Source organism: Vulpes vulpes, chromosome 1 (assembly GCF_048418805.1).
Source record: "Vulpes vulpes isolate BD-2025 chromosome 1, VulVul3, whole genome shotgun sequence".
Lineage (NCBI taxonomy): Eukaryota > Metazoa > Chordata > Mammalia > Carnivora > Canidae > Vulpes > Vulpes vulpes.
Window position 1 is genome coordinate 77,488,007 of NC_132780.1, and position 21,986 is coordinate 77,509,992.

General features: G+C 37.9%; 1 protein-coding gene across 6 annotated transcripts in view; it reads left to right on the forward strand.

Moving 5' to 3' along the window:
* Positions 1 to 999: 999 nt before the first annotated feature.
* IPCEF1 (interaction protein for cytohesin exchange factors 1) overlaps positions 1,000 to 21,986 on the forward strand; it is a 167,482-nt gene continuing 146,495 nt past the window's right edge. For 4 of the 6 annotated variants that reach the window (XM_072767490.1, XM_072767501.1, XM_072767508.1 and 1 more), the window contains exon 1: positions 1,000 to 1,354. The gene's annotated coding sequence lies outside the window, so the exon portion shown is untranslated. Of the gene's footprint in view, positions 1,355 to 8,530; positions 8,632 to 21,986 lie in introns of those variants that run through there. The other 2 variants (XM_072767534.1, XM_072767517.1) reach the window with 2 other exon arrangements.

The following is a 21,986-nucleotide window of genomic DNA, read 5'->3' on the forward strand; positions in this document are numbered from 1 at the left end:
AGAGGGCAGCTTTCCCCATGTGGCCTGCTGGGGTCAGGCCTGAAGGGCCACCTATATAGGATTTTAACCAGGAATCAGCTCTTCCTTCCCTTTCCTGTTCACTCTCATTTTTCACTCTGGTGAAGCCAGCTGCCGTGTCATGAGCTGCCCTGCAGAGAAGCCCATGTGGTAAATAACAGAGGGTGGCCTTGGTCAACAGCCATCATGAACTGAGGCCCTCGGCCTCATTGCTGTGAGAAACTGAATCCTACCAGCAACTGGAAGAGTGAGCTTGGAGGAGTTTCCTTCTCCAGTTGAGCCTTGAGGTAGCTGCAGCCCCACCTTACCCTCTGAGCCTGTGGGAGGCCCTTAGCAGGAGAACCCAGCTAGGCCCAGACTCTTGACCCACAGAGGCTTTGAGGTCATAGGTGTTGGTTGTTTTAAGCCTCTAAATGTCAATGCAATCAGCTAACCAATATTCATGCTAATGAGTAGCTCCCACATTCTGGAAAATGGCATTGGTCATGAGCTCAATTCTAATGTTTCCTCAATTCTTTGTTTCCTTTTCTTTGAAAGCAGATTATAAATATAGTGAGACCGTACTCTTCCCAAGGTCTAAAGAAACAAGATGCGACTGCTGGAAAGGAGAGGTGTGAGGCCTGGAAATGTATTGGTGAGGAGTTCAAATTCTCTCTCACTCTCAGCATGTCATTTCCTTGCCTGGTATGGGAAAGACAAGTTTTGCTGTTGAGAATTTATGATTTGTGCTGCCAAACAGGAGCAGGCTCAGACTTATTTTTACACTAAAAGGCTTTTGCCCTCTATTTAGAGGAGCCTTATAAACTATTAGAAGAGGAAAGAGAGAAATCTGAAGCAAGTTTGAGCCTAAAAGAGGTGGATGATTAAGGAGCAGCATCTCCAGTGAACATACTGAGAACAGCTCTGCAAATGTTCCCACCCTCCGCCTGTAAATAAACATCTTTGCTTCCAAAACAGGAAAGCAAAACCGGGTGATGTTTTGTACATGTGTCCTGGAACTGAAGACATTGGGTAGTGTTTGGGGATAAGTGAAGTCAGGCAGACAGGCCGCGCGTGCTTTGCGTGCATAGTGCCCTGGATTTGGGAATCGAGGAAGGGACACAGATAATGATAAGAGGAAAGAACAAGAAAATTGAGGAAGTAGAGATGACACTTCCTCTTCTTTCGAAAGAGCTTCAGTCTCTGCTCAGCTTCTAATTGTAGTCCTGTGTAGACTGAGCCTCCAGAGCTGTTGCTGCTTGGGGTGGAACCCTCGGCCTTTTCCTCAGTGGATTATGAGTTTTCTGAATTCAGGGATAACCAGTCAGCTCTTGGATTTACTCTCTTTCCCTTGCATGTAAGTAAAATCACTCCTTGGCCGATGTATCAGTCATCGCCTGGCTTATCAAGATGACAAAGTAATTGATACGTTAGCACTCTCTCTTTCAGAATGGTGATGAGTTTTTAAATGTGACTCTTGGGATATGACACGATATTTGCTCAGCTCTTCATGAATCTGCTGCTGGGAAGTCCAGTGTTAAAATTACTCTTTAATTCCCTTAGAGAATGGTTGGATGCTCATTCTGCTTTTCTCTTTCTTGAATGGATGTTGTATTGACAGTCACTTGGACCACAGACCATGAGTTTGATTTAGAAAGGCACAATTTAGCATTTGTTTGGGTCCTGAGGAATTTGCTTGGAGGAAATGCTCTGTGGCTGCCCTCTTTTGAGAAGCTGTGTTATTTGTGGGGGAGTCTTCTTTGTATGTAGGCAGCTGGAGGGGATTTTACTTTTAGGTAAAAGCCACAGGCTTGAAATAATACCTGTATATAAATGACAACTTAGGTAATGTTGGTCCTGAGGTTTTTTACCAAGGACATCTGGTATATGTGAATATGTGGTTTTCTTTGTGTATATGTGAAAGAACTTTACTTGTAAGAGTCAGAGTTACCACCCACCAAGGCATCTTTGGCTGTTATTTTGGATTTTATTTTTCTGCAAGGGGCCGATGTGTTCCTACTACTGTCCTAGGCAGGGCACAGTCATATATAGAGTCTGATTCCTCCACCACAAATTATTTTACATAGAAAGTAGGAACAGAAAGACTATGGGTTTCTTTTGTGCAAGTATGGAGGATAGAGTCTTCAGTGTATGTATTTGTTGAGGTACTCATTCTTCAATTGATTTTTTTCCATTTTCTTCCTTTCCTTTCCTTCTATATCAAGTGTCTTTTCTGGGGAGGGTCTGTGTGTAAACTATTGCAGGCAAGCTGCGTTAAGCAAATGTACATCAGCTGAGTCTGGAAATAGGAAGTTCTTTCCTGTGGTAGTTTTCTGTGGCAATAAGAGATAAGCTATTACTTCATGACTATTGCCTGAGACTTTCCTTTTGACACGGGTATCCTTCTTGAACAGCTAACTTCTGCTTTCCATCCTGCGTGGAGACTAGGTTGTGGGAACTGGTAATGCCAACACAGGTTGACAATTTGCGAGCATGTTTCATAGGGCAAACAGTATGTGGAAATTAAGAAAATCCTAAACCATGAGCTCTTGGTGTTGAAAAAAATCATGCAAATGAGGGAATTCTGATACCTTGAGGGCTTAAAATAGTGTCTGCCGCATAGTATGCTCTTCATCAATTTTCGTTGAGTGGAAGAATGATATGGTGGTGATGGAGGTGATGGTATAGAGTTGGAGCTGGTGGTGGAGGTGATGGTGGAAGTGGTAGAAGTAGTGGTGAAGACGGTGGAGATGGTGGTGATGGTGGAGGTAATGGTTGCAGCAGTGGTGGTAGATGTGGTGGTGGAGTTCAGGGGATTATGGGGCAGCAATATGACATAGCCAGGAGAAAATGTAAACTTGGGGTCGGATCCATCTGTTCAAAAGCTATGACCTCTGGACATGTAAAGTGCTGATTATAATACTCTGAGCTTTTGGGCTGTGTGTGAAGATCACAAACCTGATTGCACAGGCTCTGCTACTTCATGGATCCTCACTAAATGACAGTTGTCAATGTATTTTCAACATCACAGCCACATTTAAAAATTTAACCACCAATTTATATTTTTTATGCTTTTCAATATTTCCTAAATTACATAAATAAGCATGATTCATTTAAAGAATTACCTATTACAAAGAAATGTTACAAGCCTAGTTATCAGGATGGTTAAGCACATGCAGTGTATCTGTATAAAGGAATACCATCAGTACAATGATGTTTATTTCCATAAGTTGTTATTTATTAATGTTAAGTAAAAAAAGCAGAAGCACAACTGTTTCAATTATGTAAAAATATGGTAGAGAAGCAAGGTTGAGGTAAATGTGTTAAAATGTTACTATATGATTAGTGGATTTATAGCTGATAGTTATATTTGTCTCTGCACTTTTCTATTTTTTTTCTAAATTTTCCATTAGTGAAGCATTATCTGGATTACCTCAATAATCTGAATACAAAATAAATGTTGAATTAAAATAAAGGAACAAATATTTTACCCTCTTTTAATCTTTCACCAGAAATAAAACAAAAGTGGCTTCTTATAGTGCGCTAATGTTTGTGGTTCATTGCAATCTAAGAAATGACACATTTATGTGATTTAATGTTTGTACGGGGATTCTTTTTGAGAGTAAGACTAGTATGGGATCATGTGATAACTCTAAAGTGGAAATAAACAAATACGATCCCACTTGAGGCTGACTGGTCTAATTAGTCCCTAGAATCACGTTAAAAAATGGGTTAGTTTCTCTAGATGATTTATAACTGCCTCTCAACCTGTATTGGATGACTTTCTAGCAAGTTCAACAGTTAATTCCATAGTTAATAGTTCTAAATTATGTTTAGAGTTTCCAGCATAAGAGTAATAATTTTTTTCAAGCATATTAACTCTTTATCATCTTGGGAGAGATCGGCAAAACATTTTTGTGAAGTCAAGAAATAATTCTTGTTGTTGGGATTGGCCATCCCATGTCATGGTGCCAGTGCCAGCTTGTCACTATGGAGGAGTCCCTGACCAGAGACTAACTTGGAATCAAACACTTGGTCTCCCAGGTGTTGAGCTACTCTCCTTTATCTCAGAAATAATCATGTGAGAGACATTTGCCAAAGGGGCAAAAGACGAAAAACAGGCCTCCCAAACTAAACAGCTTTTGAAATAGAAGTAGATGAAAAGTGAAATTTAGCCAGTTTAAATTCACCCCCAAATTACTAGAATGTGGATAAGCTCTTTCAAAAATGTCTGAATACATTAGCGAGAGCAAGCTAAGGAAAGAATTAGTCTAACAGACAAGATACCTACTGCCCAAATAGCCCAGTGTGGAATATGACTTGAACTAGAAATAGCAAAATTGGCTTTTGGGTAGAGAGTCTGTAGCATTTTTGGAATGCTGCATGTGTGCAGCACTGAATAAATACCCACGATATTACTGAACACTTGCTATGTTCCAAGTACCATAACCAGCACTTTTACATGAACAATTTCAGTCACTTCTCAACACAATCCCAGGAAATAAGAGTTGTCCTCTCCCTAAACCCAAAGGCCAGAGAGGAAAGACCCCTTTCTAAATCCCCAGGATAGAGATGGGATTCAAACCCAGATCTTCATGTGTCTCCTCTGTGGCCTGACCACTGTGTTACAGGGTCCTATGTTGTTTTCATTCACCTTAGAGATTTTCTTACATAAGCCAGTGGTTTGAGTCCAAAAATGCAGAGGCAAAGAATGGGTCTGAGCAGATGCATTGTCCACCTTGAAATCTCCTTAAGTGAAATTCCTCTCCATTTCCCGACTGAGGGGGAGTGAAAAGGACTTTTTATTTTTTTTTTCAGGGAACTGCCCATGCCCTATAAAATAGCACATATGGTTGTCACTGTAGCCTACATTTTAGGTGGTCTGGTGGGATTATATTGGGACTGCCACTCAACCAGAGAGGAAGAAAGGGACCTGGTGGCTGGTAGCATTCATGGCTCTCAGGACCATCCTGGGGTAGTCTGCAACCCCTGTCAAGGCACACAACAATTTCAGCACTGAAGCATCTTCCTTGTGGCTCTTTTGTAATGATAACTTACCCATCTGAAAATATCCAATTTGCATTTTGAATGTCTATGGACAACATATTGATGGGGCTTTTGATTAGGCTTTATGTATTAGCAGGAGCAGTATAGGACAAGGGCTTAGGAGATCTGGGTTGCCTGTGACATATGACAATTGAGTGCTACCAAGCAAGGCATTTTACTTCTCTACACATAAGTCTTCTCATCTATAAAAGCAGAGATAAAAATTCCTAAGCAGTATGTTTTCTGCTGTGGAAGAAAGTAAAAGTGCTGTAAACCAATGGGGCCTTCTATCTTTGCTCCTTTTCCAGTTTCTTACTATGCAGAGACTCCTTTGGCATACAAGAGCATTACTGGCAGAAAATGATTAAAAGTATCATGGGCTGAATTGTGCATCCCTCCCCAATAAACATATGTGGAAGTCCCAACACTCAGTATTACTTCAGAATGTGACCTTATTTGAAAATAAAGTAGTTGTGGATGTCAGTTGAATTAAGGTGAGGTCATGATGGATTGGACCCCTAATCCAATATGTCTGGTGTCCTTATTAGAAGGTGGCCCTGTAAAGACAGATACAGACACCATATTATGATAAAGACAGAGATTGGAATTATATAACAGTAAGTCAAAGAATGCCAAGGAACTGCCACCCGGCACCAGAAATCTAGAGAAAGGCAGGGAAGGATTCTCCCCTATGGTTTCAGAGGGAGCATGGCCCTGCAGACATTTTGATTTCTGACTTCTGATCTCCAGAACTATGAGAGCATAAATTCCTGTTGTTTTGAGCCACTCAGTTTATAGTATTTTGCTACTACAGCCCTAGAAACCATACAAGAGGAAAGAATAAAAGTCATTTTAAGTGCTAGTGATAAGCTCATCTGTATTGCTGGCAAACATTTCTAGGGACCAAATCCAGCATGACTCATTTCTCTGACTTTAACCTGTGGCATTGGGCCTTAAACAGTAGAGTCACTTCATCATTGAATGGGAATGAATAAAGACACTAAACAATGAAACACATTTACAAAATGAAAATCAGGCTATTGTGAAATCTCTAAAAGGGCATCTTTTTATAAATTGCATCTAACTAGGGATTCCAGATTATTGTACCAATGTGGTCATTTGTTGGATATGGAACATTTGTGTCTACTTGGGAGGATATTTACTTCCTCAAGTTGTATGTTGGAAGAGAAGGTTAAATATTCTGACATGGAAAATAATGCAACGTGATGATGCTTTGGTCCAAATATAAAATCTAAAACCTTAAGTAGATAGCAAATGGAAACTCCCTAATCAATGAGCCATCAGGTCATTATAGTGGCTTAATCAGTCCTCAGACACATAAAATTAATTTGGTACCCACCAAGCTATTTTAATGACAGCATAAATAGCCAGGATTTCAAGCATATTCTTGGGTTTCTCTGCAACATAAGAATCTCTTAAATCCCCTTTTCAATGGAGTTTAAATTACCCTAATTCTTATTACCATAATCGCCTCTAGCAGAACAATATTCTTTTAGCAGGAAAACATCATTGTGTGAGGTGAGTCATTTAATCTGCCCAAAACTAAAAATAAATTTTTGATTCCCCTTTTATTTGTAAAAATATTTTATTTATTTATTTGAGAGAGAGAGAGAGAGAGAGAGAGAGAGAGGCAGGGGAGGGGCAGAGGGAGAGAGAATCTCTACCAGACTCTGTGCTGAGCATAGAGCCCAATGGGGGGCTTGATCTCATGACCCTGAGATCATGACCTGAGCTGAAACCAAGAGTTGGAAGCTCGACCAACTGTGCACCCAGATGGCCTGTTTTTTTTCCTTCCTCTTTTAGTTGATCCATATTCAATTTTCTTTGGACTTGTTATTCATTTTATATAATCTGTTTCAAAATGCTCAACAGAGGGCAGCCCGGGTGGCTCAGCAGTTTAGTGCTGCCTTTGGCCCAGGGCCTGATCCTGGATACCTGAGATCAAGTCCCACATTGGGCTCCCTGCATGGAGCCCGCTTCTCCCTCGGCCTATGTCTCTGCCTCTCTCTCTCTCTGTGCCTCTTATGAATAAATAAATAAAATCTTTAAAAAAAATGCTCAACAGAAATTTGTGAAATTCTATTTCAGATTTGAATAAGGTAGTACTTTTTTTTCCCTACTGTGAAGAAAAATGCTTTAAGTCTTGTGTACTGATCTCTAATGTCAGAGAGAAATAGAACATTTAACCATTCATGGGTAAATATTATATTGATATTAGACCTTGGTTTAAAATAGGAAAATACAGACCTCCCAGAAAAGAGAGAAATGAAGCTGACTCAAAATATTTCCCAGGAACTTCAGTTTGACATTGTTCACTTCTATAGAATGCAATTCAGTACCACATGTCACAGCTCACTTGGCTGAACTTATAGTAAGTCTCATTTTATTTTATTAAATAAATAAATAAACAAATTATTAAATAAATGATTAGTTATTAAATTATTAAATACATAATCTATTAAATTTAGACTGTTTATTTATGATTATTCTGTTTGGATACCTCAGAGCATAGCATAGCATTAGGGAAGTTTGCAATAGTTTTTATAGTCTCATGACCATATATAGTCTCATTAATTTCTTGAACGTGTTTGCAGATTCTGCTTTTTAAGCAAATTAACAATTGCAACAAGAACATTTTATTAATTCACTTAAATTACAGGTCTATTATAACAACTTGTTCTTTCAACCTGTTGAACTCTTGAAGCAAATTTTGCTAAAAGCCTTATTTTCTGGTTCCTCATTGAACCGTAAACCCCAAACTCTCTTGCCACTCTGACAAAAAGAAAAGGCTAATAATTATTCTCACTAGTAAATATATATGTTAATCATATAATGTGATGGGAACCCATTTTTGTTTTGTTTTTTTTTTTTTTAATTTTTTTATTTATTTATGATAGCCACAGAGAGAGAGAGAGAGGCAGAGACACAGGCAGAGGGAGAAGCAGGCTCCATGCACCGGGAGCCCGATGTGGGATTCGATCCCGGGTCTCCAGGATCACGCCCCAGGCCAAAGGCAGGCGCCAAACCGCTGCGCCACCCAGGGATCCCGGGAACCCATTTTTGAATATTCAACATTCACCACATGCCTACTGAATACCTAATATTTTCCAGGTGTTTCACTGCAAGAGCATGAATGAGATTACCTTTTAGTTTTCCTTATATCATATGAATTAACACTACCATTTCTTGGTTAGATTTAGTTACAGCCATCTGTCAAAGAGAAGGATCTGAACTTGAACTCTCTTGGCCAAAGTTTTCCAGCTAGAACTAGATTTCACCCTGGAACACAAGCTACTGAGATTTCCTGGAGCTGGATTTTCAACTTGATTAATCAAGTAGAGCCGCTTTTACGTAGGTAATGGGGACTTAAGAGAGAATTGTCAAGCAAGGTTTGAGCTGGGCACAAGAGTACCAGTTAGTTTTATTTTGTGACCACTCATAAACACTCCAAAGCTAGGTACAAATCAGTTGCCTTGAGAGGAACACCAGACCCCCCAGCTATTGTGAGCCGGGAAGCCAGCAAGCTAACAGGAGGAGAGAGGCACCAGAGCATTTATCGAAGCAAGAGTGAGTAAGCAGAGCAAGAAGCCTCAGGGATTCCCTGTGAGGCAGCTTTGCTTTCACATTTTGGTATTCTTTATAACAGCAGGGTTCTGGACATGGGTATGGTCATTTCCACTTTGCATTAAACATTTACTTCCATGGCCTTTGCATTGGGAGAAAATTAGCAAGAGCTTCCCCTCAGTCCTGGACTCAGTTTGGGCATTGAGCATCTCTGTCTCTGCCTCACAGGCTCATATTTGTTACCATTGCTCCACTTTGGTAGACTCCACTTTGGTAGAATCTGGGGCCTTTCTCTGTACTCATCCTCCTGGGTTCAGCATCTTTCAGGGTTGATCACATACCCACTTATCTGTAGGCCTCACAACTCAGGATTTTCTACCACTTATACTATCATGCACTCTTCTCTCTCTCTTTCTCTCAAATTTCTCCTTCAGTCTTTCTGTCAACTATAGCATCTGATCTGATTTACTTTTTGGTTCTCTGCCTTGCTATCTCTCGAGCTTCTCTCTTGTGAGGTTCCCTGACTTCAATTTTCTTCAACTGTTGTTTCACAGAGTGATTGGAACACCCATCTTTCTAGTCTTTTTTTTTTTTTTTTTAAGATTTTATTGATTTATTTATGAGAGACACAGAGAGAGGGAGAGACACACACAGACAGAGAGACACGCTAAACTGCTGAGCCACCCAGGCTTCCCCTATCTTTCAAGTCTTGTTCTAACCCTGGTTCCCCGCTTGTTTCCTCTTGCTAGTGGGGTTATTCAGATGCACTTACATTATTGTCATGTTTAAAATTGAATTATTGCCCAAGAGTCTCTGGATTTTCTCCTTATACTCTTCTGTGAATTCATGTAGAGTTGATCCAAACAAATAATCTTGGTTAGGTATAATTTTTTAAAAAGCCATTAGTTTCTCTTCGTCCCTCATTTAGGGGTGAATAGCTCTTTCTCCAGTCCTACTATATTATACATTGATATTGCGTACTTGTGTTTGTCCCTGGGTCAAGTTATCTTTGGTGTCTAATATTTTTCTTCCTGGCCAACTGGCCATTCAAGTAAGAACAATTTTCTTTTTTCCTACTTGTTCAACCCAATCAGTACTCCTCAGGCAATCTTGGCTGTGGTCAAATATCTTTTATTTCCTCCTACCGCCAGCTCTGTACCTCTTTTTTTCATGATTATTCAGGGACATTGGATCACTCTCTCTGCCGAGCTTTACAGTTTGCTTAACTCTTCAGCCTGTGCCTGGTCTCCTGGTGTTAAGGAAATATTCTGTGATTCTCTGGCTAAAGTGAATGTTTTACATCCCCTGGGGCTTTGGGTAAATTTGACAAAGACTCGGGTTTAGCTGGTTTTTTTTTTTTTATTTTTTATGCAGACATTTCCATTGAAAATCTGCTCTATGTGCTTGGAGAGCCTAGAGAAGTGTCATAGATTGATATTTTAGTGTCTATATTTTAGGATTGGGCAAGTAGGAAGCTGCTTTCTCAAAAATGTTTTTCTAGCGATGGCTCAGTGATTGAGCATCTGCCTTTTGCTCAGGGTGTGATCCTGGAGTCCCAGGATTGAGTTCCACATTGGGCTCCCTACATGGAGCCTGCTTCTCCCTCTGTGTCTCTGCCTCTCTCTCTGTGTGTCTCTCATGAATAAACAAATAAAATCTTTAAAAATATGTTTTTCTAGCTTTTGTGTTTGCTTTTGTTTTTGTTCTATTCTTTCATAGGAAGACCTTCTAAATCCTAAATGCTTCTTCACATGGAAGCTCTGAGTTGATTTACAATCTACTGAGCGTATGTGTTTATTTTCTTATATTGATACAAAGACTTTCTGCTGTCTGTAGGTAGGGCAGATGGTAGTACATCCATTGAAGAGACTGAGGCTCAGAATGGTTCAATGGTATGTCCACACCATGCTGTTAGTGAATGGCTTAGCTGAGCCTTGAACTCTAATGACTGTCTCTTACAGATTTTTTTCCCCTTTGGAGAATTCTATTGCCTGGCCTTTGTCAATAAATTCACTACTGATCTGTCATCAAGGTGAAGTTTGAGTTCAAATCTAATCATCTCCTGCCCCTGAAGCCTGGGTCACCCCATTAGGCATGTATTCTTAGCCTTACACTTGCTGGGATTGGGAGGCCCTTACTCATCTGTCTCCAATACCCAATGTTAATGCTTATTGTGGAGAATCAGACACAAAACCTATTTTAGCTGGGTGGGAATTTAGATTCCATTTACTCTAACACCACCACCTTATGGATAGGGAACTGAGGTCCAAAGATATTCTGTGATTTCCCAAATGTGTACAACTGGTTGGAAGTAATGCTTAGCTCACTGTCTAGATTTCCTTAGTCCTTGATGTTCTTCACTGTTAAATCTGGGTTGAAATGAATACATTCTTAGCAGGGAAAGGTCTTTAAGTTGTTATGAGTTACTAACACCAGTGTATGAATTATCCAGTCAGATCCTTCCAAGTGAACACTAATTCAGGTTACCAAACCAGTTGGCCTACATGTCCAGCCTTGAGCTGATAAAGGTCTGCTCTAGATCCTCTCAATTTTGCCCAACAGAAAAGTCCACATCATTTATTTTTTAAGATTCTTTCGGCTTTTCTCATTTAAAATGTCTTTCTAGGTAATGAGGGATTGTTCTTTGCCTATGAGGGTGGTAGATTTACTTGATTTCATCCTTCTTCTCCTCTAAAACTCTTTTCTGTCAAGGCTTTGCATGTACAAGCTGTCAGGGTTGAGGGGGTAGTCTGTGATGGTTGAAAAATTGAAATGAATTGGCTTGTATGATGATGCAGCCCATGACTGAAGTTTCAGTAACACTGAAGACCATCAGGAAATGAAGCCCATCTAGTTTTGGTGTTCTTGGGTAAGATACAGACCTGTATTTCCACAGGTAGGAGTTAATGCTGGCTTTTCCATTAGATCTAGTTTCTTTCAAGTCTCCCTAACCACTGTCCCTTCCAAGATCCCCACAAGGTCTGCCTCAAGGTCAGCTGAGTATCTAGATTTCATAAGCTATTTTGGGGATATCCCAATCACACATATCTTTACTGACAGCTTTTCCTGACCCTGTAATGCAACTATTTTACAACAAATTCCCCTATCAGTGTCCCCTTCTCTCTTGTTATGTATTTTTAAAGATTTATTTGTTTATTTATTTGAGAGAGGGTGAGAGAGCATGGGGGGAGGGGCATTGGGAGAGAGAGAGAGAGAGAATCTCAAGCTGACTCCTCTATGACTGAGGAATCCCAGGTGGGCCTCGATCTCATGACCCTGAAATCACTACCTAAGCTAAAATCAAGAGTTGGAGCTTAACCAACTGAGCCACCCAGGTGCTCCAGAAAGATTTTAAATACACACATAAAACAGTCAATTTTAGTTTCCTGATTTACTGAGCTTAGACTCTCAGATACATATTTGTCATTCACAGCCTTTCACCAGAAGTTGCATTTGCTTTACAAGACGCAATGAATAGGCCAAATGTCTTGCAGGTATGAAGTATGAAAATGTCATGATCCCTGATTCTTTAGTTGTATTTGTCTAAATGTGAATGAATGGAATTGTAGCAGAATATTCTTGATGGGAACTGTGTCTTTTACAAATGAAAATACAAGATTCCTATTAAGGTTCATTATCAGCTGATAGACTGGGAAATGCTGGGTCACACTTCAGGACTAAGCCAGGCTATTTTTGCCCATGGATGTCTTGGAAGCAATGTGTGTGATAAAAGTCAAGAGGTAATCAGCATGTAAGAAGCCTGGTTTCATGGCTGAATATACTTGTGAGGGGCCCTGGAAGAGAAAATTCTTGGATTGGTTTTAGAGTTGCAACCAGTAGAACTTTCTTGGGCAGAGTGTTAGCTGAAAGAGAAGCTATAATTTTAAAAGTTGGTTGGTATTCTGTTAAAAGGAAAGTTGTTTCCCATCCTATTTTGTTTTAAGGGAGTGGTTTGGATTGGATCTCTTTTGTCCCACACTTAAAAAACTGGATTCTGCACTTGTTGTTATTGGTTATTGATGTGTTGTATCAGGGAGGATTATCCCTCTGAGAAAGTATTCTATTCTGGTAGGCCATATGGAATTTCAGTCGTTCCTACCCCACATATACTTAGTCTTTTCAGTTTCTTCTTCTCTGGGGAACAAGAGTGTGCTCCTTGCCGCAGAGGTATGTTGTGCTATAATTCTTACAGATGGAAGCTTCAGGTTAGCTGGGACCTAATAAGATATTTTAACTGCATGAGTTCCAGAGTGGGGCCAGAACATGCTCTGGAGCTTGCTGTGAGGAAAAAAAAGATTCAATACTAAAACTAGTCCTGATTTGAATTGAGATTATAAATTCCCCTGATGACAGGAGATCTCTTAATTAACATAGAGCTGTCCAGAAATCTATTCTTTTCCTCATTTGCTTCCTTAGGCTTTGGGGCCATTGGACTTTCATAATACAAGGCTGTTGCAGGACTCTCTGGCAGTCAAATGGGTAGGGAATCCATGAAGAAATAACCTATTTTCTTTTTTTGCATGACTGATCTAGGAAATCATGACAAAGTTGCTCAGTGAATAGTTACTTAAAAAATATTACTCTTAGTCATTTTACAAGAAGGTAGCTTTAAATTTTTTTCCTGTTTAGAACCAGAAAAAATAGAACCTAAACTAATACTTTTTTGTGCAGTTTGGTAATTATTTGTTGTCTTCTGAGACTTATGCTTAGTAGCCTTGGAAAGAAATTTAAAATATCTTTCCTTGCTATTTGTAATAAACCAGTTGGTGTTTTAGGTTGAGTATCACTCCATATCACATTAGTCAATCATAAAAATATTAGAAACTCCCTTTTTGCAGATTATTATTGACTTGACTTGTGTTTTGAATCATTCAATAGTGTCGAATGCCGAGGTTGCTTAATTTTTCTTAGGTGAAATCAAGAATCTAGAATGATAAAGTGAAGTGGGAGCCTCAGACATCATCTGGCATCAACTCTTAGATTTGAGACAGAAGAACACTGAGGCTGGAGAAAATCAGAGTCTTAAGTGAGGTCACAGTGATAACTTGTGGCAGAGAGAAGAGAGGAAGAAAGGATCCAATGTTAGGCAAACATCTTCACTGAAGGAATTTTTTTTAGGGCCACTGATATGCTTGTTGCAGGATATCTTTGCTTTAACTGCCCATGGTTCTTGGTCACGCTGCTTTGAAGAATGAAGAGGTGGACTGGATGAAGAGCGATAGGCAGCAAAGCAAGGTTTATTGAACAAGAGTATAAAGCCCCTGGGGAGGGTGAGGGAGCCAGGAGTGCCCCCTGGAGTTTCTAAGTATAGGGGGTTTTGTGAGCTTTTTTGTGGAACTATCTTTAGCAATTAGGGTGTGCTGAGTTGTGCCAGTTGGGGCTTTGGCCAGCTAGTTGTCTACCTATTAGGTTCATGTCCACCTGCTGATGATCTTTTTGGCTGACATCTGGGGGCTTATGTCTTAATTGCCCTTTGCCCCTGATAGGGACAAATGCCTTGCAGTTGTTTTATTTTAGGACTTTTGCAGAAGTCACTTCTGGAAAGGCTGCAAAGCAGAATGCTAGTGCACTTCTGTCTAAGCTGCAAAACAGGATGTCAGTGCTGTTTTATCTTAGCTGTCCTGATGCCATATTTTCTTGTTAGGGACCCCAGCCATGACTACTGAACTGTCTATCTAACTCACTTCTAACATGCTGATATGTGTTGTAAATCTCCCACATGGAAAAAGATTTTATTATAGGGAGTTTTTTTTTTTTTTTTTTTGAGATTTATCTATCCATTTTGAGAGAGAGAGAGAGAGAGAGAGAGAAAGGGGGAGGGGTAGAGAGAGAGATTCTTTTAAGCAGACTCCCCACTGAGGGAGGAACCCATTGTGGGACTCAATCCCACCACCTATGAGTTCATGACCTGAGCCAAAACCAAAAGTCAGAGGCTTAACCAACTGAGCCAGCCAGGCACCCTTAATTGTAGGAAAATTTAATAAGCAGTTTTCCCCAGTTTATTGGCCAAGGAACACCTTTCTGGCAGAACTGAGCAAGCTTAGGGTTCATTAAACATGTTTTAGAAATACTGTTCTTTGCCTTACTCCACCCTTTAACCAAAATATGTTTTTTTTTTGTTTTTTGTTTTTTGCAAGTGAATCAGTCTTAACAGATGTAACTTCACATTTTGTTGACCTTGTTGTTCTGTATCTAGGGGAAAAGATCTAGGAATGCAATGGAAATGAGAACAGTAAGCAACTCGGGGATTGTTTTTATTCTGAATCTTTAGGACATAAGTTAGATTAAATTCTAAAAAAATGGATTAACTGGTAAGGGAGTAAGAAGCTTCCTAACTCTCAATAGGTAAATGATAGGGGCATCTTGGGTGGCTCAGTCCATTAAGTGTCTGCCTTGGGCACAGGTCATGATCTCTAGGGTCTTGGGATGGAGCCCCATGTCAGGGAGCCTGCTTCTCCTTTTCCTTCTGCCCACCATTCCCCCTGCTTGTGCTCTCTCTCTATCAAATAAATACATAAAACATTTTTTTTAAAAAAATAGATAAACCATAAAAAAAGACAGAGGATTGGCAGTTTTGTTGCAAAGAGAACAAAATTCTTAAATGATATGAATACATATGGCAGCATAAAGGATGAACTTCATCTTGCTTCTTCTAACTCAGCAAGGTCCATCCTAATTATGATAATGACAATTGCGTCAAGAAGAAACTCTAGCAACTACTTTATATGAAACTAAATATATTCACTTAAATTTAAAAGAGGGACATTCAAAGGAAATATTCATGAAGTTGCAGTCAAAATTACTAGACTGAACAGAATTCATTCAAAACTTTTATTATCTTCCCCCAAGAATCATGTTAGAGATTCACGTTATTGCCCACTCTATGTATTCCCAGTGCTTAAAAGAGTGATTGGCACAAAGCAGATGCTCAGTAAATATTTGTTGAATAAAATAGTTTATTAACTAGGTATTCTTTATTGGTAAGGTAATACAGACATTCATTTAAAAATTTAAACATTTGAAAGAACACAGGATGAAAAGTTATGCTTACTCCTTATCTAGGACTTCCAGACTCCCACTATAGAAGAAACCACAGTAACCAGTTTGCATAATGTTCTTCTAGAATGTTCTATGCATATCTAAGCATACATACATACATATATGTGTATATATATACACATTTACATTTATATATATATTTTAAGATTTTAATTATATTTATTCATGAGAGACAGAGAGAGAGGCAGAGACACAGGCAGAGGGAGAAGCAGGCTCCCCACAGGGAGCTCCATGCAGGACTCCACAGGGAGCTCAATGTGAGACTCGATCCTGGACCCGGATCATGCCCTGAGCCAAAGGCAGACACTCAACCCCTAAGCTACTCAGGCGTGCCATATATGGTTGTTTTTAAACAGGTAGAGGCACACCATATAGATAGTTCTACATGTTGATTTTATTCAATTAAATATCTAAATGACATAGATTTTAAGAATTGCTTCAAATAAATGAAAAATTATATAATATTGACATTTTATTTTTCATTTCTTGATGATGTCATATGTTATAAACCATTTGTGTTTCTTTTCTATGAATTGCCTCAAAGTTCTTTGTCAATTTTTCTATTGATTTAATGGTCTTTTATAACTGATTTGTAAGAGGTCTTTATATATGAAGGAAATGAGCTCATTGTCATACGTGTCGAAATATTTTTCTCAGTTGATCATTTGTCTTTGACTTTGTATGGTGTTTTTTTTTTTTTTCTGCGCAGAAAAAAACATTTTCTAATGTAGTCATGTTCACTAATCTTTTTGGAATTTGGGTTTCGTATATTGCTTAGGATAGCTTTCTCATCTTCAAAAGGAAATAAATTCCCCTAATTTGCTCTAATAGTTATATTATCTCATATGCTCAAATCTTTGACTCAAATTTAATTTGATGAAATGTGGCTTTATTAGATGTTTTCCACATGCTATTAGATATTAAGCTACATTACTAAATTTCAATGTATTTAAGCATTCATTTTTTAAAAATTAACTTTGTTATCATGGAAAATTCCAAATTTACAAATGTAGATAGTGAAGAGTGAGAAAGGTGACCTGATAGGCAAGATTTTGACATTTTTGACCTTATCTAAAGCTTGGAAATTTACATTTCTTTCATTTTAACAACTTTAGCTGTGTAAATTGGAATAACAAGGGTGTGTTATTTAAAACTGATCCCTCACATGGCTCCCAACAAATAAAACAAACAACCATTGCCACAAAGGAAAACTTAAAAGTTTCCGTAATTTTTAAACACTGTAACAGTGATGATAGCAGGGAGCAAAATATCAAACAATATCACTGTTTCCATCCTTGTTGTCTTTTTGTTACTCTTCATTCCATGATCTTAGGGGTGCCTACAATCACATGGAAAAATCTGACTTGCTGAACAACATCAACAGAATTCATTTTGTTAATTTTCCAAAAGTCTAAGTGGATTTGCGAATAGCAGCTAATGCTTGGGTGACAGGACCGATGAGTCACAAAAGTGTAGTTTTGTGACTTTGTGTTTTGACACTACTTTTATTTTTATCTTAATTATCTTTCAATATATACCTAGCTAGACTTGGTGAACTGAAGGCACAGCTAATGTGCTGCATTATGGGCAGCCCCGGTGGCTCAGTGGTTTAGCACTGCTTGCAGCCCTGGGTGTGATCCTGGAGACCTGGGATCAAGTCCCACGTGGGGCTCCCTGCATGGAGCCTGCTTCTCCCTCTGCCTGTGTCTCTGCCTCTCTCTCTCTCTCTCTCTGTGTCTCTATGAATGAATAAATAAAATCTTAAAAAAAAATAAAATGTGCTGCATTAAAATATAATCATTATCAGAGAATAAGAAGACAGCCACAGATTTGGGAAAATATTTGCAAAGGCGTATCTGATAAAAGGACTGCTATCCAAAATATACAAGGAATTCTTAAAACTCAACAAAAAGAAAACAAACAACATGATTAAAAAATGGGCAAAATATTTGCACATACATCTCACCAGAGATACAGAAGACAAATAAGCATATGAAAGATGCTCAACATCTTATCTTGTTAGCGAAATGAAAATTAAAACAATCTATTAGAATGGCCCAAATCCAGAACACTGACAACACCAAACGACGGTGGGGAAGTGGAGCCATAAGAACGTCCATACATTGATGAGGATTTGAAAGAGCACAGCTATTTTGGAAGACAGTTTGGTGATTTCTTATGGAACAAAACCTATCCTTACCATACTATCTTTCAATTGTACTCTGTGTTTATTTACCCGAAGGAACTGAAAACCTATGTCGCAGCAAAAACCTGCACAACGGATGTTTATAGATATTGGGCAATGTGGTTGCCAAAACTTGGAAGCAACCAAGATTTCCTTAACAGGGGAATGGATAAACAAACTGTAGCACATCCAGAGACTAGAATATATTATAAAATGCTAAATTGAAATGAGCTATTAAGCCATGAAAAAAAAACATGGAGGAAGTTTAATGAATCTTTTAAATGAAAGAAGCCAATTTGAAAAGGCTACTACTGTATATTTCAACTGTATGACATTCAGGAAAAAGCAAAACTGTGGAGACAGTAAAAAATCAGAGGTTGATGGGTTGGGAGTAGGGAGAGGATTTTTAGGGCAATGAAAATAGTCTATGTTACTATTCTAGTGGATACATGCCATCACAGATTTTTCAAAACCCATAGAATGTACAACAGCAAGAATGAACCTTACTGTAAACTATGGACTTTGGATGATAATGATGTGTCACTGTAGGTTCATCAATTTTAACACATGTATCACTGCTGGCAGGAGCGAGAAGAGCTGAAATCTGACTAATGGTGAGTTTTCTATTTTTTTCTGGCAGGTTTTTTTTTTTATCAGTTTTTGCTACTTGTATTTTGAAACTCTGTTATTAGCTGTATAAGCTTCTAGGGTTTTTAGATCTTCTTGATGAATTGATCCCTTTGTCATTATGAAGTGCTGTTCCATATCCCAGCTACTATACTTTGACCTAAATATATTTTTTCTGATATTAATGTGGCTTTCTTTTGATTTACTTTAGGTTTATCTCTTTATATCCTTTCTATTAACCTATTTGTGTCCTTATTTTTGATGCATTTCTTATATGACATAGTTGGATATTGTTTTTTTGTATCGAATTTGACAATCTACGTCTTTTATTGGAGTGTCAGAGTATTTACATGAAGCATGATTATTTATATGGTTGGTTTTAAACTGACCATATTGCTATTTGCTTTCTATTTGCCATGTTGATTTTTTCTTCCCTTTTCTCTTATTTTGTCTTCTTCATGATTATTTTTTATGAGTTTACTTTATCTCCTTTGTTGGCTCTATTAGCCATTACTCCTCATGAGTCCGAAAGGAGATCCTCTGCAAACCTCTGGAGGCCTTTTTCTATATAGCTGTCTTTTTTCTGTTCCTTTGCCCTGTGAACTGATTGCTTTGGAGTCTCCAGCAAAGAGGTCTTTCTGAGTTTTCTCAACTTTGAGTTCTCAATTTCCTCTGCGGACTGAAAGCTTTCTCCATGTATTCAACTGATGTAATCTTGAGACTTACCTTGTTGGTTTCTTATCTCTTGGGGATCACTGTCCTACATTCCTGACTTCCAACGCCATGAGAGCCATTGTTTCATACAATTTGTCTATTTTTGTTGTTGTTTCAGCAAGGAGGGTGAACCCAGAATCTGTTACTCCATCTTGACAGGAAATGCTTGTACTTATGAGGGGTTTTGCACTACCCGTTCCTCCTGCCTGTAGTACTCTTCCTCTTGGACTTTACATGGTAAAATCTTTTTAACCATTTAGATCTTTGTCAGAAGTCAGCCCCTTAGAGAAGTTTTCCCTCAATCCGAAGGAGCCACCCAGACACTTTCACATTTTTCTCTCCCTTTGTCTTTGATATTACTTTCTAATACTTCCCTTGATGATTTAATTATTAAGTTTTAAAAAATCTGTTTTTTTTCCACTAGATTATAAACTTGAAGATATTAGAGATGTTGTAGACCATACCCACACTGATTCTCTACTACCCGTAGCACTGCTTGACACATAGTAAGCATTTGACATGTGACACATAGTAAGCGTTCAACATACCTTTACTGAATGAATAAATGAAGGAATCTTTATTTTTGTTATTTTGTTATTTTGTTGTTTAAATTGTTCTGGTTTTGGTAGGTTGGCTTTTCAGATTGGTTAATATGCCCTCCAGACATGTTTCTATCCTTTTGTTTTTTGGGCACTTATTTATTAAGTGTACAATTTTAAATTTCATGAATGTGTATACCCATATAACTACCACTACACTCAGAAATAAAACTCTTCCTTTATTCCAGAGGTTTTCTGAAGCTCCTTTCTGTAAATTTCCACTCACTATAGGTTACACTATTCTGATTTTTATCCACTATAGATTAGTTTTCCTTTTATTTTGAACTTCATATAGATGGAATTTTACAGTAAGTACTCTTATGTGTTTCTAAGATGGTTCATGTTGCTTTGCATGTCAGCAGTTCATTCTTTTCATTGCTGAATATAATTACATTATTTGGATATATGATTATGTTTTCAACCATTATTTTTGATGAATAGTTGAGTTTTTCCAAATTTTTGTTATTATAATTAAGTTACTATGAACAGCTTTGAGGACATTTAGTTTTTTTCTCTTTGAGTAATTACTTGGAGTGAAATTGGTAGGGTAGGTATAGGAAAACATTTTCCAAAATGTCTGTCCTATCTTAAAATCTGGTAGTTATACTGAGTGTCATCATTGTCCTACTTACTCTCAATATTCAGTGTTGTCAATTATTTTGATTTAAGTTATCCTGTTAAAAGCAAAACTTGTGTTTCCTTGATGAAATGTTGAGCACATTCTCATATACTTATTAGCTATTTATATATCTTCTTTTTGTATGTGAAGGGTTTGCTCAAGTTTATTTTCTATTTTTAATGGATTGTTCATCTTTTTTGCTATTTGTTTGTTAGATTTTTTTATATATTCTGGATACAGTCTTCTTGTTACATATATTCATTATGAATATTTTCTCCTGGCCTATCACTTGCCTTTTTATCTTAAGAAGTCTTGATGAGGGGTGCCTGGGTGGCTTAGTTGGTTAAGCGTCTGCCTTGGGCTCAGGTCATGATTTCAGGGTCCTGGGATTGAGTCCTGCATCTGGCTTTCTCTCTCTCTCTCTCTGTGCTTGAGCTCTCTCAAGTAAGTAAATAAAATCTTAAAAAACAAGAAGTCTCGGGATGCCTGGGTGGCTCAGTGGTTGAGCATCTGCCTTTGGCTCAGGGTGTGATCCCAGGGTCCTGGGATTGAGTCCCACGTCAGGCTTCCCTCAAGGAGCCTGCTTCTCCCTCTGCCTATGTCTCTGCCTCTCTCATGAATAAATAAGTAAAATATTAAAAAAAAAAAGAAATCTTGATGAGCAATAGCTTATGTTTTTTTTATTTCGTCTAATCTATTAGATTATTTTATATTTTGTGAAATTTGTGTCACATCTAAGAAATCGTTGCTTACCCTGAGATTGTGAAGGTATTATCCTATGTTTTCATTTGGAAACATTATTATAGCTTTTACTTTGAATATAAAAGGCATTTTAAGTTAATTTTTGTTTTTGGAGTAAGTAAAAGTTGATATTTACTTTTTCCTATAGAAGTATCCAAATTTCCAGATCTGTTTGAAGAAAAAAAAAAAAGAAAAAAACTTTCATTTTCCTTTGAATTACTTTGGTTTCTTTGTTGAAAATAAATTCACTGATGTATGAATTTATATCTGGATTCTCTATTTCATATCAGTGATCTACTTATCTTTTCTTGTACCAATTCCACACTGTCTGGATTCTCTAGCTTAATAATAAGTTTTGACATTAGAGAGTACTATGAATCCCCCACTTTTATTTTTCTTTTTCAAAATTATTTTTGCTATCATAGGTCCATTGCATTTCCACAAAAATTTTAGAATCAGCTTGTCAATTTCTACAGAAACAGCTTGCTGGTGATTCTCTTTGGGAGTGAATTGACCATACCAGCCAGTATAGGGAGAATTGACATCTGAATAATTTTAAGTCTTCTTATCCATGATCATATGTCTCTATTTATTTACATTTTCTTTAGATCTTCTCTCATTAATTCATAGTAGTTTTCAGTTTAGAGATCTTACATGCTTTGGTTAAAATTATCCCTACTTATTCTTTGATGATACTGTAAAGGTAATTGTTTTTAAAATATTATTTCTCAGTTTTTTGCTGCTACATAGAAATATGATAGAATTTTTTATATTAATCTTTTATCCTGTGACCATGCTAAATTCAGTGATTACT